Consider the following 14303-nt stretch of genomic DNA (forward strand, 5'->3'; position numbering starts at 1 on the left):
GAGGAGGCATCTTCCACATGGGCAGAAAGTAGCCCAAAGTGAGGATCCACAAAGATTCATGGGCAATGAAGAATGACTTGGTGAATCTGAAGCCTGGAAGAAATGAGACTGGAAAATCAGAGACACTTGGAAAAGAGGTATATGAATGAACCTATACACGTGTCCACAAAATGTGAAGATAATTTCCTTGCAATTAATGCCCACCAATTAGCATCCACCACAAAAGTGGCACTAAATAAACCAAGTGGACTCCGTCCATAGATGTCAGCCAGCCTCTCTCCTTAGCTATCCCAATGTTTGCACCATTATCTCATGAATAGAGAGGCTATAGCGGCAGAGTGGGAGGCACTTCCTGATCTTAACAGCCCAGGCTTACTCTCACCAAGGGTTGTATAGCTACTGCCACCATTGACCTGCCAGTGACAGAGACCAATGCTGAGCTCCCTATCTGGGTCCCATCACTCACTGAAAACTTCCAGCCACTTGAAGACAAGATCATTACACTGAACCCCTTATACCTTAACTTGTAACATGTGTGCTGGGTATGGGTTGCCTTTTCTGCATGCCATCGTGCTATACCTCAGGCAGCACCACTATCTAAGACATGATACAGTATCTGCTCTACGTTCATGAAACCGAACATACCAATATCTGAAACCAAGAGACCCACTTCCAAGCAAAGGAAGTATTGTCATGAGCAAATGAGTATGTGTTCAATGATCCTATCAAACAAGGAAATGGCCTCTCAAAGGCACAGCTGAGGTGCCAGCCTCATATGGTATCCTGTGAGGATGAGGTGCTGTATTTTAGGGTGTGATAAACCCATTAAACTGAAGCCATTATGTTGGTAAAATATATGGGTGCAGAGACCAAGTGGTAGAAGTCAGAGTGGCACTGCTCATCATGACCCCCAGGGACCCACTTGAAGAATTTGTGCTTTGTATCCCTGTAACTTTCAGCAACATGGGACTGGTTCCCAGTCAGCAAGGCTCCCACTTGAAGAAGGATATCATTATACTGAAAGCTAGCCCAGTAGAAGTGACAGCCAAAAGGAGAGGGATCTAGAATGGGTGGTGGAGAATGAAAATAGAAGGGTCAATTACAGCCTTGGGATGCACTATAGCATCAGGTCCCCTGTTCTGCTAACACTCCCCTTATAAGTTTTCAGAGATTATAACCAAACAGAACCCTAGCGAAGCTGTGCCTGGATGGAGCAAAATGAAGGTGAAAAGCAAGTGTTTCTGAGTGATGCAAGGAGGAGTCAGTAGTGGACACCATCAATGTCTAATCTACATGTGTTTCTGGCTGGTGTGCTCTCCTCCCAGCTCTTGTGTTGTCTGCTAATGGCTCACAGCTGCTTCATTCTGGGAACCTCCTAGTCCTCAAACTAGTCTCCAAACATATCCAGGAACGGGAGGACTTCAGCCAGTGACCAACTAGCAGAGTATACAAAAGTCCAGCCCCTAACTTCGAGGTGGACCACATCTGTAGCACAACCTGTGCTACCCAAGCTTCCTTGTGGCATCAGACTGAAGCTAGTCTCTGAGGCCCCATGCTTGCCTAGCCCTTTTCTCTGACCCACAGCACTTCCCCCGCTCCCCTTCTCCCAAATGTGCTCCCTCAGTAAGTCGCTTGAACAAGAATTCCTGTCTCAGGCTCTGCTTGTAGGGAGCACAACTGAAGACACCATTTATATAAATTAAATATATATGTATGCTAACAGCAACACATGTTAAGGAATACACACAAACTAAAAGGAAGCGCATTCACCACATCAGAATTATTGCCATGGTGGAAAATGGGGGTAAAAGAGAACAAATAAATAAATAAAATAAAAGAGGGGTCTTGCACTGACCAGGGTGTGTACTATGACACGGACTGAGAACTGGGATTAACTCTGCTCTCTACACCAAAATACAAAATAAACAAACAAACAAACAAAAATAGAGGTGGTTAGATGATCTTTTTTAGCAAATTCTTCTCTCAAACTGTACAAATGCATTCTGATAGGGGCTCAAATTGTGTTTTTTCTCTAACATTTATTATTTGAGTATTCTTTTCCTCCCAAGAGATTAGAAAAGATTAAGAAAGGTAAAATCCCAATTGGTTTTTATGGGTCTGGGTCAACCTTATTTTCTACTATTCTAAATTTAAAATGTGTAAATAGTGCTGAATTTATTACTTCAACCAGGTCTTACTTTTTCCTCTTCCTGCTCAGCATCTGTCTATCACTGCCCATCCCACACCCCTACCCTTTACCATGAATAGTTTAAAAACTTTACAATCACTATCAAAGCTACCAGAAGCAGTCTGGGTTCTTCTCTTTTGACAAGTCCTAAAAGTAAGCTGTAGATCCCAAACACAAACACATAAAAACAGAGAAACAAAATTTTACCATGGGAACTAAAAAATGAATTTCCTTCAGAATGTGTTTGGCGTGTTTTTGCTATCTCCATAATACTAGGCAAAAACAATGTGTGAGCTACTTTAATTGAATTTGCCACTACACTTTTCTCTAAAATTCAATTAGGTTCAACTAATAAATAATGATTAATGATCACTGTTCTTCATTGCTACAAAAATCATTTAGACACAGTCTATTTATTTTAAAAGTTTGTAATTGGTGTTGGAAGAGAATATTTGAATATATTTGGTCTTCAGCTTTTCAAGGAGAAATGTTCACACTCTTAATTTCGAAAAGTGCACATCTTCACTTTTATTCTCATCTCCATACTTTTAAAATTATCTTCATGATTTGCATAAGAAAGTTAAAGTTACTTTCTCACACAATGTTTCTCTGCAAATCTGCTTTGTAAAGGTTTTTATATTATCTGTAATCTCTTCCTTGCCCCCAGACAACATCTTTTATTTATCCTTCCCTGTTAGCTTGCTAAACTACCCAGCAACACCCTGGCAGATTCTCAAAGGTTTATAACAACAAAGCTCTTTCTCTTGATAGCAGAAGTGGGTTGAAACTGTTGGGGTGACCAAGGATTTCATCAGAACAGGCAATTAGCATAAGAAACTCCCCGGGTTTTTGGCAATAAAAGTGACCAAGTCATTACCTGAGGATATTGGGAAGGTGTTCTATATTCTGCTTCTGGGTCAAAGACCCAGAGTCCCACCCACTCCATAGGAATATAAGGAATCACACCTTTATGTCTCCTGATATCTTCTTTATAAAACATAGACATGTACTTCAGGGATAAAGTTCAGACTCCCGGACTAGGCTCACAATCTGACCACTCTTACTTGACTTACACTCCCAGTGTGACTTCTGTTTTGCCCAATTCTATTCCCTTATACTCCCAGGCACCCAATGGGATATAGCCCCAGAATAGTACTACATACACTCTTCTACTGATGTGGTGCCCTGACCCCTCACTCCACCTGGTGAACCGGAGTGCTGACTTTATGCATACATCTCTCATCTCCTATGCTCTCAGAGCTATCAAAGTATTTGTGGGTCAGAAAGATATTGGTGTTGAGGAAAAGGTTTTATTCCCACTTAGTCTACAGCTGGCCAGTAGGACTGGCTGCACAACCCTTCCCCAAGTCATCCTTAACTCAGACCACTCAGGAAGAAACTCCCAGACAAACATTTCCACGTATTTCCCTCACAGCCAGTGGTGGTTGCTCTTCCTCTAAATTTCAATACCAACTCCAGCTCTTCCTCACATCATCTCTCACTTGCACATGCTCACTTCCTCCACCCTGGGGGTAGTCGTGCCCACGTATGGGAATTGCTGTCCTCTCAATCCTCATGTCATTTTCCATTCTAGGATTATCTCTAGTCCAAGATTAAGCTGAAAAGTTAACTGGTCTTTCTAGGAAACATTGCACATGATTGAAATTCAGTCTTAAAAGTCAAGGGGCCTGGAATTAGCTACTTTGTTCTGTGTAAACTCTCCCATTTTTCCCACAACACCCTCAAGTAAAAAGTCCTCAGTGAAAAACTTACAACACTTTACTAGATATAAGAGCAGCAAAGGTCCTGGGGCCAGCTTGATCATCTCTGCCAAGAGTTCCCAGGACATGTTCATCTCAGGAAGAGCTGAGCCCTCCTCAAAGGCCTGATCCTTCTCTCCTCTGAACAGACACCAGGAGACAGCTGGCAACACCTGGTGCGAAAGTTAGGAGCAGTGAAAGCTTTCATGGCTCACACTTTTCCTTCCCTAATCCCTGTCCTGTTCAGCCCTCTTACCCAACAGATTCACTCTTCCCTTCAGATGTGCCGCCTGTGGAATCATAAACAGACTATCCTCTGTACTAGCTTCTTAACTAAATGTTTCATTTCCCACTTCTGTACAGAAACTGCATTTCTCACCAGACATCATGTTCCCTGTAGCTTCATGGGGGACACAGCATCAGCTTACTTCTCCAGTGCCACCTGCAGACCTCTACACCTCTCTCTAACTTTTATAGCAATATCTTCCTGTTCTCTGGCAACATCCTCCACATCACCACCACTCTTGTAAGACATAATGGCACCCATCTTTTTGTTTTTCTCCACCCAAGATCTGATGTCACGCTGAGTGATATCAACATCCACAGGGACTATACAGCACCATAACCTCTTTCCTTGACCTTCTCATTGCCAGGGACCCCCATATCCAGTTCACTCACAGCAACATTGGACTCTGAACAGGCACTTCAAAGAACTAAATTGAAGCCTCCTGCTTTGGCATCACAACCTTTGCTCCTGCCAACTCTCTGTTGCAGTTATTCCATTTCTTGTTCTTTAACTTTCTGGGCCCTCCAGTCCCACAAGCTCTCTGTTTCCTTCCAAACAACCAATCCTTTCTCATTTCTTCATTTTCCTTCTCAACATTAGCCTTAATATTTCACTTCTTCAGCAATCACTTGCCAATATTCCAAACTCCCTTGAAGATTATCTCTTCAGAGCACCCATGTGGCAAAAAAAAACCCTTTATTTTTATTGTTTTATTCCAATATTTAACTGGGGATACAACATGGTATATTTATCTTACGTGTTACTATTTAATATGCTAGCTTTATTATGTTTTATTAATTTTTATGTTACTTTTCCTTTTATTATTTATGAGAACTTTCTTAACTCTGTTCTATATAAAATACCATGTACTTGAAAATGCTGTGCAGGCAGGATAGTGGGGACACATAACAAGAAGTCGGTTTGCAGCCAGATTGCCAGCCTAGCCAAGCACTCTGAAATAGGCACTTCCCTTGCTTGTAGCATGGGGAAAATTAGCTAATTTTTAACTCTACAATTATAATATTTTACTTTTCATCTCCACTTTATACATGAAGCAGGTGTTGAATGTGAGAATGCAAGAACTGGGTGGAAGTCAGCTGCAAGAAAAGTCATCTGCCTTGCATTCTTACCTTTACCCCATCAGCCTCCTTGGTGCATGCTTCCATTCAGGGCTGCCACAAATGTTTGTGCAGGCGGCACCCTGCGAAAGGACACCTGGCAAGGAGGCGAGTAGGGGCTGGAATTAGGAGTTCATGCTCTGCTCTCTGGCCTGTGTACTCTGGCTTAAAGGAAGAAGTACCTTTTTTTATTTAGTATAAAGACATGATATAAAGTACCTTTTCCCCATCCTCTCCAGTGCTGAACCTCCAACTCCAAAACAAGTAAGACAAATTGATTCAGTCAAACTTCTGCTGAGTTCCCTCTCTTTTCCCCTTTCCCCACTCCTTTATTCCAGAAAAAAATTACCAAAAGAGGTAACTATGTGTAGTGTCTGGAGTCAGACATACCTGAATATGACCCCAACTCGAGTGCTTAAATGCCAGGACCTTGGACAAATTAATATGTCCACTTCAAGTCTCAATTTTCTCGTCTGTAGAACGGATGATACTAAGATTTTAATAAAGATTAAAGGAGATTAAGGTAGTGAAACCCCTCCCCTAGAATAGTATCTGGCATATAGCAGTTACCTAATAAATATTTGCAGTTAACTAACTAGCAAGCAGGATGGATGCATGGATAGGTGGATAAATAGATGAGTTAAGCAAAACATACAAGTTTTGGCTATCTCCAGTCACTCTGCCTTTAAGAAGTGAGTGGCATGTGATATGCATGAGAGAGTAATGACATTTCAGGAGAGATTCCTAAGAAACCAACAAGGAAGGAATTTTTGATAAATGGCCTCATTTCTGAAATTTCCTTCATTTATTTTGCATGACCAAGGCAGCGTTTTACTACTGCAAGATAAGAAATAATCTGTATCATGAGGAATTGTCCATCATTTGGGTATCTAAAACTTTACACATAAAATCAAAGACTTTATGCACTTTATGAAAAAATAAGTAAATTATTAGCATTGTAGGTGACTCAGTTTTACTAACAACTTGTTCACAGTGACATCCTAGTTATAAAAAAGACACTACTTATCCAACTGACAGATACATTGTAGATTGGGAGAGTAAAAGGTTAGGAACTAGCTTAAGCAGAACATTAAAAAAATAAGTTAAGTAGTTAAAAAGAGAGAGAGAAACTATTCATGTTTCATACTTGTTTCTATAAAGGACTTTTACAATTGTTTATTCATTGAATTTTAAGTGCTCACCAGGTAAATATGCTTAAGTTCCTGAATTTAAATACAGTAAAGGCAAGGTGATGGGATGACTTAGCAAAAATGTGTGTGAATTATGAAATAATTATTGCCATATTTAGATGCTCTGCTTTGACTAGTCTCTCTCTCCCAACCACACACTCATATACACACACAAAGACACACAGAAATAAACACATACACACTCAGATGTACAGCTATACATGAGAAACAAAGGAAAAAATGATTGAAAAACAGACTCCACTTTCTAAAGTAACACACTATCACTATAATTATGATTTTAAAATACCTTATCAATAAAAAGTGAGTCCACTTCAACCAACAGTCTACAAAATGGCATGCTGGTGTTTGTCTCTATTTAATTAACGCAGTCAAAAACAAGGGCTGGCGCTCTTCATCATGGAACTAAACACACACCCGGCCCAGGAGTTGAAGAAGCAGAAAGAGGACTGGGAGGTGAAGCAGTGGAAGGCCTGGTTGCTGTCCCACGCCAGCAACTGACAACATGAGTGAGCTGCAGTACCCTGTGCTTGACACTCTGAATGCAAAACAGTGTGGAGTCTGCTGCTCTTCTACCCTCCAAATCTTACAAAACATATCCCTTGTGTTCCACCTCCATTGCAAACATATCATGAAGGGAATTCTGAGAAATGAAGTTGAGTCTAGCCAAGTTGACATATTCCAAAGCTATCATAGTCCACCCCTTGTCAACATGGTACCCATCTATGCCTTTAAATCATATTTAACTTCTAAATGAAAACAATAAGAAAGTCCTGCTTCCAGCTAATATGATAAAACTCTCCCATGTACAACTGAACGTAGCATGTGAAGCCCCTTGACCATCTTTAAGAGATGCTCATTCAGCTCCTGATCCATGGCAGGATGAGAACTAGTGTTCCTCAGTCATTCAACTTTAAAGTCTCCAGCTCAAGGGCTCCTTCGCCTAGAGTCTAGCAATGGCATAGGGTACTGCTAGATCTCTGCGTGCTTCCTCAGAGTGCTGGGGCCACACGCCTGCAGGTTGCTACTGCTGTGAGTTTCCTGTAATGAAAGCTCTTCTGAAAGGCTTGATGTGCGCTCAGAGGGTCACTTCCCCTTGTTTGCCCAACAATATCTTCTTTCAAAATCCCTAAAATTGTCTTGAAGATAAAATTTTCATAATTGTTCACTAAAAAGATCTCAAGTAATTATGTAATGTCTCCCCAGTTGCAGAATCTACACCTCTATCAACTTGAAGACTTTGCAATCTGAGTTCCTGTTTTTTTCCTTCTGAAAATTGAATTTCTCTCTCACTATCAAAAAATGTTTTGAAAGAAATCATGCAGGGAGATCCCAGCAGCAGCTGCAGTGGCTCTCATCTCCTTTCTGCTTCTGGAAAGATGGCCTCCAGTGTGGCTGTCTCTGTTGGAGTCATCAAAGTGTTCAACGACGTGAAGGCACCCAAGTCCTTGACATCAGAGGAGGTGAAGAAGCACAAGAAGGTGGTGCTCTTTTGTTTAAGTGAAAACAAGAACATCATCCTGGAGGAAGGCAGGGAGATCCTGGTAGGTGACGCAGGCTAGATTGTACACGACCGCTATGCCACCTTCGTTAAGATGCTGCCAAAGACTGCCACTGTACCCTGTATGATACAACCTGTAAGCCTAAGAACAGCAAGAAGAGGATCTTCTGGGCCCCTGAGTCTGTACCCCTTAAAAGCAAACTGATCTGTGCCAGCACCAAGAACCCCATCAAGAAGAAGCTGATGGGGATCAAGCATGAATTACAAGGACATTCCTACAAGAAGGTCAAGGACCACTGCACTCTGGCAGAGAAGCTGGCAGGCAATGCTGTTATCTCCTGGGAGAGCAAGCCTTTGTGAACTCCCTCCAGCCTCCTGCCTGTAGCATCTGGTAGCCCCAGACCTGCCCATGGGGTTGCAGGCTGCCCACTTCCTGCCAGACTGAGGGCAGCTGGGGGGGGGGGGGGCAATCCCTTCATCCAGTTGCCAAACAGCCCCCTCAGCCCCTGAACCTTCCTCCTCCTTCCACCCCTGACAGTTCTGGCCTTCCCAAACTGCTTTTGATCTTCTGATTCCTCTTGGGTTGAAGCAAAATAAGTGCTTCCATAAGGACTCCAGTATGGGGGAATCTGTATTATTTAATGACAACCCAACTCTCCACCTGATCCTCTTTTTCCCATGCTGCCAACCTCTACCACAGCAGTGACTCTGTGCTTATCTGTTTAGTTCTGTGTGTAAATGGAATTTTGTGGACATGACCCCTCCCCACAACACCTGGTTCTCCTCACCTTTTCTACCTGGTCATGGCCACTCATGGAAGCAGGACCAATAGGGGACCATCAATTAAAAAAAAGAAAAACACAAGAATAACAGGCCCATTAGGAAGAAAAAGAAAAAAAAAAAAAGAACTCACACAACTTAACACGCACACACACACACAAACCAAACAATCTACTTTCAAAAATGGGCAAAGAACCTAAGTAGACACTTCTCCAAAGGGGACATACAAATGGCCAGTAGACATATGAAAAGATGCTGAACATCACGAATCATCACAGAAATGCAAATTAAAACCACAATGAGATATCATCTCATATCTGGCAGAATGACTATCAGTAATAAATAAACCAACAAACAAGTGTTAGCAAGGATGTGGGAAAAGGGAACCTCCACGCACTGGTGGGAATGCAGATTTGTGCAGCCACTGTGGAAAATAGTATGGAGTTTCCTCAAAAAATTAAAAACAGAACTACCTTATGCCCCAGTGATTCTGAAAGATCCCAAAACACAAACTCTAAAGAATATATGCACCCCTGTGTTCACTGCGGTGTTATTTACAATAGGCAAGCTATGGAAGCAGCCCAAGTGCCCATCAGTACTGGAGTAGGTAAAGAAGTGGTGCATATATACAATGGATTATCACTTGTCCATTAAAAAATCTTACCATTTGCAACACCATGGATGGACCTAGAGGTTATTATGCCAAGTAAAATAAATCAATCATAGAAAGATAAATACCTCATGATTTCACTGATATGTGGAATCTAAAGAACAATATAAATGAATCAATAAAACAGAAACAGACTCCCAGACACAGAGAACAGACTGATGGTTGCCAGAGGGGAGGGATACAGGGGACTGGGTGAAAAAGGTGAAGGGGTTGAGAAGTTACAAAATAGTCATGGAGATACAAAGTACAGCATAGAGAATACAGTCAATAATTCTATGATAACTATGTGTGGTGCCAGGTGGGCACTGGAAATATCAGGGGAACACTTTATGAAGTATGTGATTGTCTAATTGCTATGCTGTGTACCATAAACTAATACAAAATGACATTGAATGTAAACTGCAATTTAAATTTTTCAAATTAAAAATTAAAAATAAATTGAACACAGTAAAAAATATAAAAGAAAGTTAAACTAAATAAGTTACAGTGTTAAATTTTGATCAGGCATTTACTCTGTGATCAAAACTCTTACCAGTCTATTTAAAGACCTATTTATCTGTTGCTTATTGATTCTCATTTCCTTCTTTTTCGTGTGCAAAGTACAAACTACTAATCTTCACATGTTTAATTGCTCTCTCTGAACACTGGACTCAGGCCAAAATCTGTCCGTTTTATTTTCCTGGATGATTCTGGGACATAGTGCACAGCTGAGAATAAAATGAGGAATTATCATTAAGACAAATAAGGTTATAACAGTCAGTTGAGCCAAGAAACGAGAAGAATTCTAAGTAAGAATAGTTATTAGCCTGATTTTTAAACAGTCATGTTTATCCTCAAGTAACTCCATGTGAATTTGTTCAGGAAACTTCTTTGCTTAGTTTTTACCAGTATTTCATATATTTTTTTAAAATGCACTATTTTAAAATAATAATATTTTTCTTTATTAATAACTTCCATCATTACATCATATTATTAATTAAGCAATATAAGCAATATAAATTTATAATATAAAAACATTTTGATGTCATTATAAACAATAATGAAAAATATAGTGGTATATGCTAGTTTCATGTAAATTGCCCTGTCTAACTGCTATTGTGTTATGCATTTTAGACATGAGGGGACTAGGGCCTGGAAAGGTAACTTGCCAATAAGTAGCAGAAACTGTTACAACAGAGACACTATAATCCAAGTCATTCTTAACTACTAAGTTCTACTATGTAATGATAATATTTTGCAGTTTATAAAATGTTATCACATAATCTCCTCACCAAAATCAAGAGGTAAATATATCCATTTTCAAGCCAAAGCTTCTGAGACTCAGAAAAGTTAAGTAATCTTTCCAAAGTCAAACAGCTGAGACATGATAAATTCAGGACAAAAACATCAGTTTTCTCCCTGTCTGTATTTCTTCACTACTCTGCTTGTTAGAAAATAGCTTAAAATCATCAATCTGTGAAATGGTGAAAGTTCGTGTTTTCTTGTTATACCTCACTGTTACCTATAAAATATCCAGAATTTACTACATTTAGTGGTCATTTGTGGGGGGGGGCGGGGGGGAGTACATTTGTGCTGCATAAGTATTGATTTGGAAATTAAAACCTATACTATAAGAACAATGTTTCTTTCTGATCTATCACAATTCTTTATAAATTTAATTCATCACTTGATGTGTGCTATTAATACAGAACTGGATAGGGAGTTAGGGGATTCTGGTTTTATCAGTAACAAGTGAATCTGGAAGAGTAGCTTATCTGCTCCAGGCTTCAGCTTCCCCATCTACACAATGAGAGAGTACTCCAAGTTCTCTACAGCTCTAGGAATTGTGATAAATCAGTATGTCTTTCCAGGACACTTTTCATGTGCTTTACTGTCTGTGGAGAGTACAGAGAGAAATCTATACAGATTTTATTCATCAAGGAAGCTTGAAAGAATGTGTGGGTGAATTACAACCTGTCACATAGAGGGAAGATGGATGTTACTAATAACGCATTGAGCTGTTTCTATGTTCCAAGGTCTGTACTAAATGTTTTCATATGTATACTGTCTTGTTACACAATTCGAAAGCACTCCAAGAACTTGAATCAGTTCACCTGGCAGTGTTGACTGGGCAGAGCTAAACCTGCTCCTTCTATTGCCAGTGTTTCTTATACTCTAATTTCACTTTGACATCCTACCTTAGCACTGTTTTTTTCCATGCTATTAACTGGTTTCATCTTGTATTTTTCCACGTATTGAACACATTCAATTAAAATATAGCCAAGGATCAGAAGCCAGAATCAGAAATTATGTAACTTTAAAATATGATATACATATATGTCACATACAAACACATTTAAAATAATAAATTCATTTCAAATCCTAAAATTTTTTCACTTCTTTAAGAAGTTTCAGTAATGAAAATTTAATAGAAAAGAAAAAATAATTATTTTTAAGAACTGTTAATACACTGCAATGTCAAAGTAAGGCTGAGCATCTACTTGTACTGCAATATGCATTAAAACTCATTACATTCTTTTTCTTTTCCCTAAGTACAAATGTTACTCTAATGTGTTGGTGCAAATTATATTTAACTTGTTCTCTTTATTTAAAAGCCGTATGTTTTGTGTTAGGAGAGGACAGTTGTAAAATTATTGACTGCACATTAGACTCATACTGATTTCAGAGGCTATTAACCAATACAAACAACATCTTAGTGGCTGGGAATTCGCTTCAAACGCAGCATACTCCATAGGAGTTCATCTTTACAATCTGCTTCATACTGCATGCAAAACACCAAAGGTCTAAGCAACAGAATTGATAAAGCAGCAAATGATCTTTTAAGATAAATACTTAGCAGGTACAAAGAATCAAAGTATATATCTTCAATAAATGTATAACATTGGCTTTCTCAACAACAAAAAATGATCTTTATTAAGCATCTACTATGTTCTAGACATTTTTCTGAGTAATGAGAATATCATGGAAAATGTTATGTCACCTTTGTCCTTGGGAATAACATACCAAGACCAGGATTTCTTATATTACTTTAGGTACATAATCAGGTTTATGTATTCAAATGGAGCCAAATAAAATATATCAACAAATAAAATCTTTACCACATATATCTACTTAAGGTAATCCAGTATCTCTGGAATCAACTGAATATGTGGACCCTTATTTTTGTTTTCTGGTTTCTTTCCACTGTATTGGTGTGAAGCCTTTGGGTATATGTGCTTAAATATTTCATGCTTGTACAAATGGTGTTGTGGAAAGACAGTTTTTTTTATTATGTTCAAATTAAAGTGCAACTGTTTTTTTTAAATATTTTATTTATTTATTTTTAGAGAGGGGAAAGGAAGGAGAAAGAGAGGGAGAGAAACATCAATGTGTGGTTGCCTCTCATGTGCCCCCAACTGGGGACCTGGCCCTCAACCCAGGCATGTGCCCTGACTGGGAATCCAACCAGCAACTTTTTGGTTTGCAGGCCAGTGCTCAATCCACTGAGCCACACCAGCCAGGACTAAACTGCAACTATTTAAAAATAATAATAATAATAACTTATTTGTTATTTTGGCTAGAATTTGATAAAATCAAAATACCCAAGGCAAAATGGGTTAGAAAACATAGGTGTTTCCTCAATGTAGATTAGGAATTCACAAAAAGCTTAGAGTCATCAACAGCAACAAAGCCTATAAAGTTAAGGTAAGATTTCAGACGGTACTGAGCTCAAAGGAAAAGGACCTCTGGAAAGGTTGTGCATATTTTCTCCTTCCAAGCTTAAATGTTGGAAAATAGAGGTAGGACCTATGACTAATTGAAATGTTGAAACTCCTGGTTCTTTCAGGGACTTGGTGTTCTTAGCACACTCATGAGTATGAGGTATTCTCTGCAGAGACCAGAACAGAAGAGACTCATATAAAATGCAGGGAATAGCTTCATAGTTTTCAAAAAAAGGGCTTCTTAAATGCACTTATAAAAGTGGGATAAATAAGAAACCCTTGAGTATTAGAGATTTAGAAAATCACAAATAATTTGACTAGTGACCAACTTAAAGATAAAGCATATGGGCTCCAATTTGTGATCCTAGATTAATTCACATATTGCATATTTCAATTCACTTTCATGTATATCAGCTAATATTCAGTAACACTAGTGAGTCTTTGACATCTTTTTTACATTTGGATCAGTGTTTTCATTTTTAGCAACACTTTTTACTTAAACCTAAAATAAAATGTGACAGCTATTCAGAAAATCTGAATAGGCATTGTACTTAAAGAGGTACTTGTAACTTCTATTTAATAGAAAGTCAAGACCCAGGTATCAGGCAGAGTCCCAGTAAGAGACAGCTTTCACCCCAGAAGGATCAGTGAAGATTTTCACAAGCCTTGCAGAAGAGTGTAGGGATAAGGAAACAAATAAGGCCCAGTAAGGTGCTTGGAGCCAAGCAATAGTGGGAGGCCCATTACAACCCCTGGGATTAAAGAGACCAGGGGGAGGAAACATTGGTCCAATAACCCAGTGAGAAAAAGAGCCAAGAAGATTGAGCCTCCCAGAAGGAACTAAATGCATGGAGGAGTGAACCCACTGCTAGAGACTCAATTCCAAAACAGGGAGGCAGACAGGAAAAGATATTCCAACCTCTCACCCTTCAGATATCCAGCCTCTGCCTCACATTAGCCACACTCAACAGGATACCAATCTCCCATCTCCCATGGGCCAAACCCAACCAGAAACCAATCATCAGGAAGACCACATGAGGCCCACACTAGGAGTCAACTTCCCAAGGAATAGAGCAGGAAAGAGAAGAATA

At 39.5% G+C, this 14303-nt stretch overlaps 1 pseudogene; it reads left to right on the forward strand.

The window, feature by feature from the left end:
* The first annotated feature begins 7939 nt into the window (after positions 1-7939).
* On the forward strand, positions 7940-8421 carry LOC112300901 (cofilin-1 pseudogene; annotated as a pseudogene).
* Positions 8422-14303: the final 5882 nt, after the last annotated feature.

This window comes from Desmodus rotundus, chromosome 2 (assembly GCF_022682495.2).
Source record: "Desmodus rotundus isolate HL8 chromosome 2, HLdesRot8A.1, whole genome shotgun sequence".
NCBI lineage: Eukaryota > Metazoa > Chordata > Mammalia > Chiroptera > Phyllostomidae > Desmodus > Desmodus rotundus.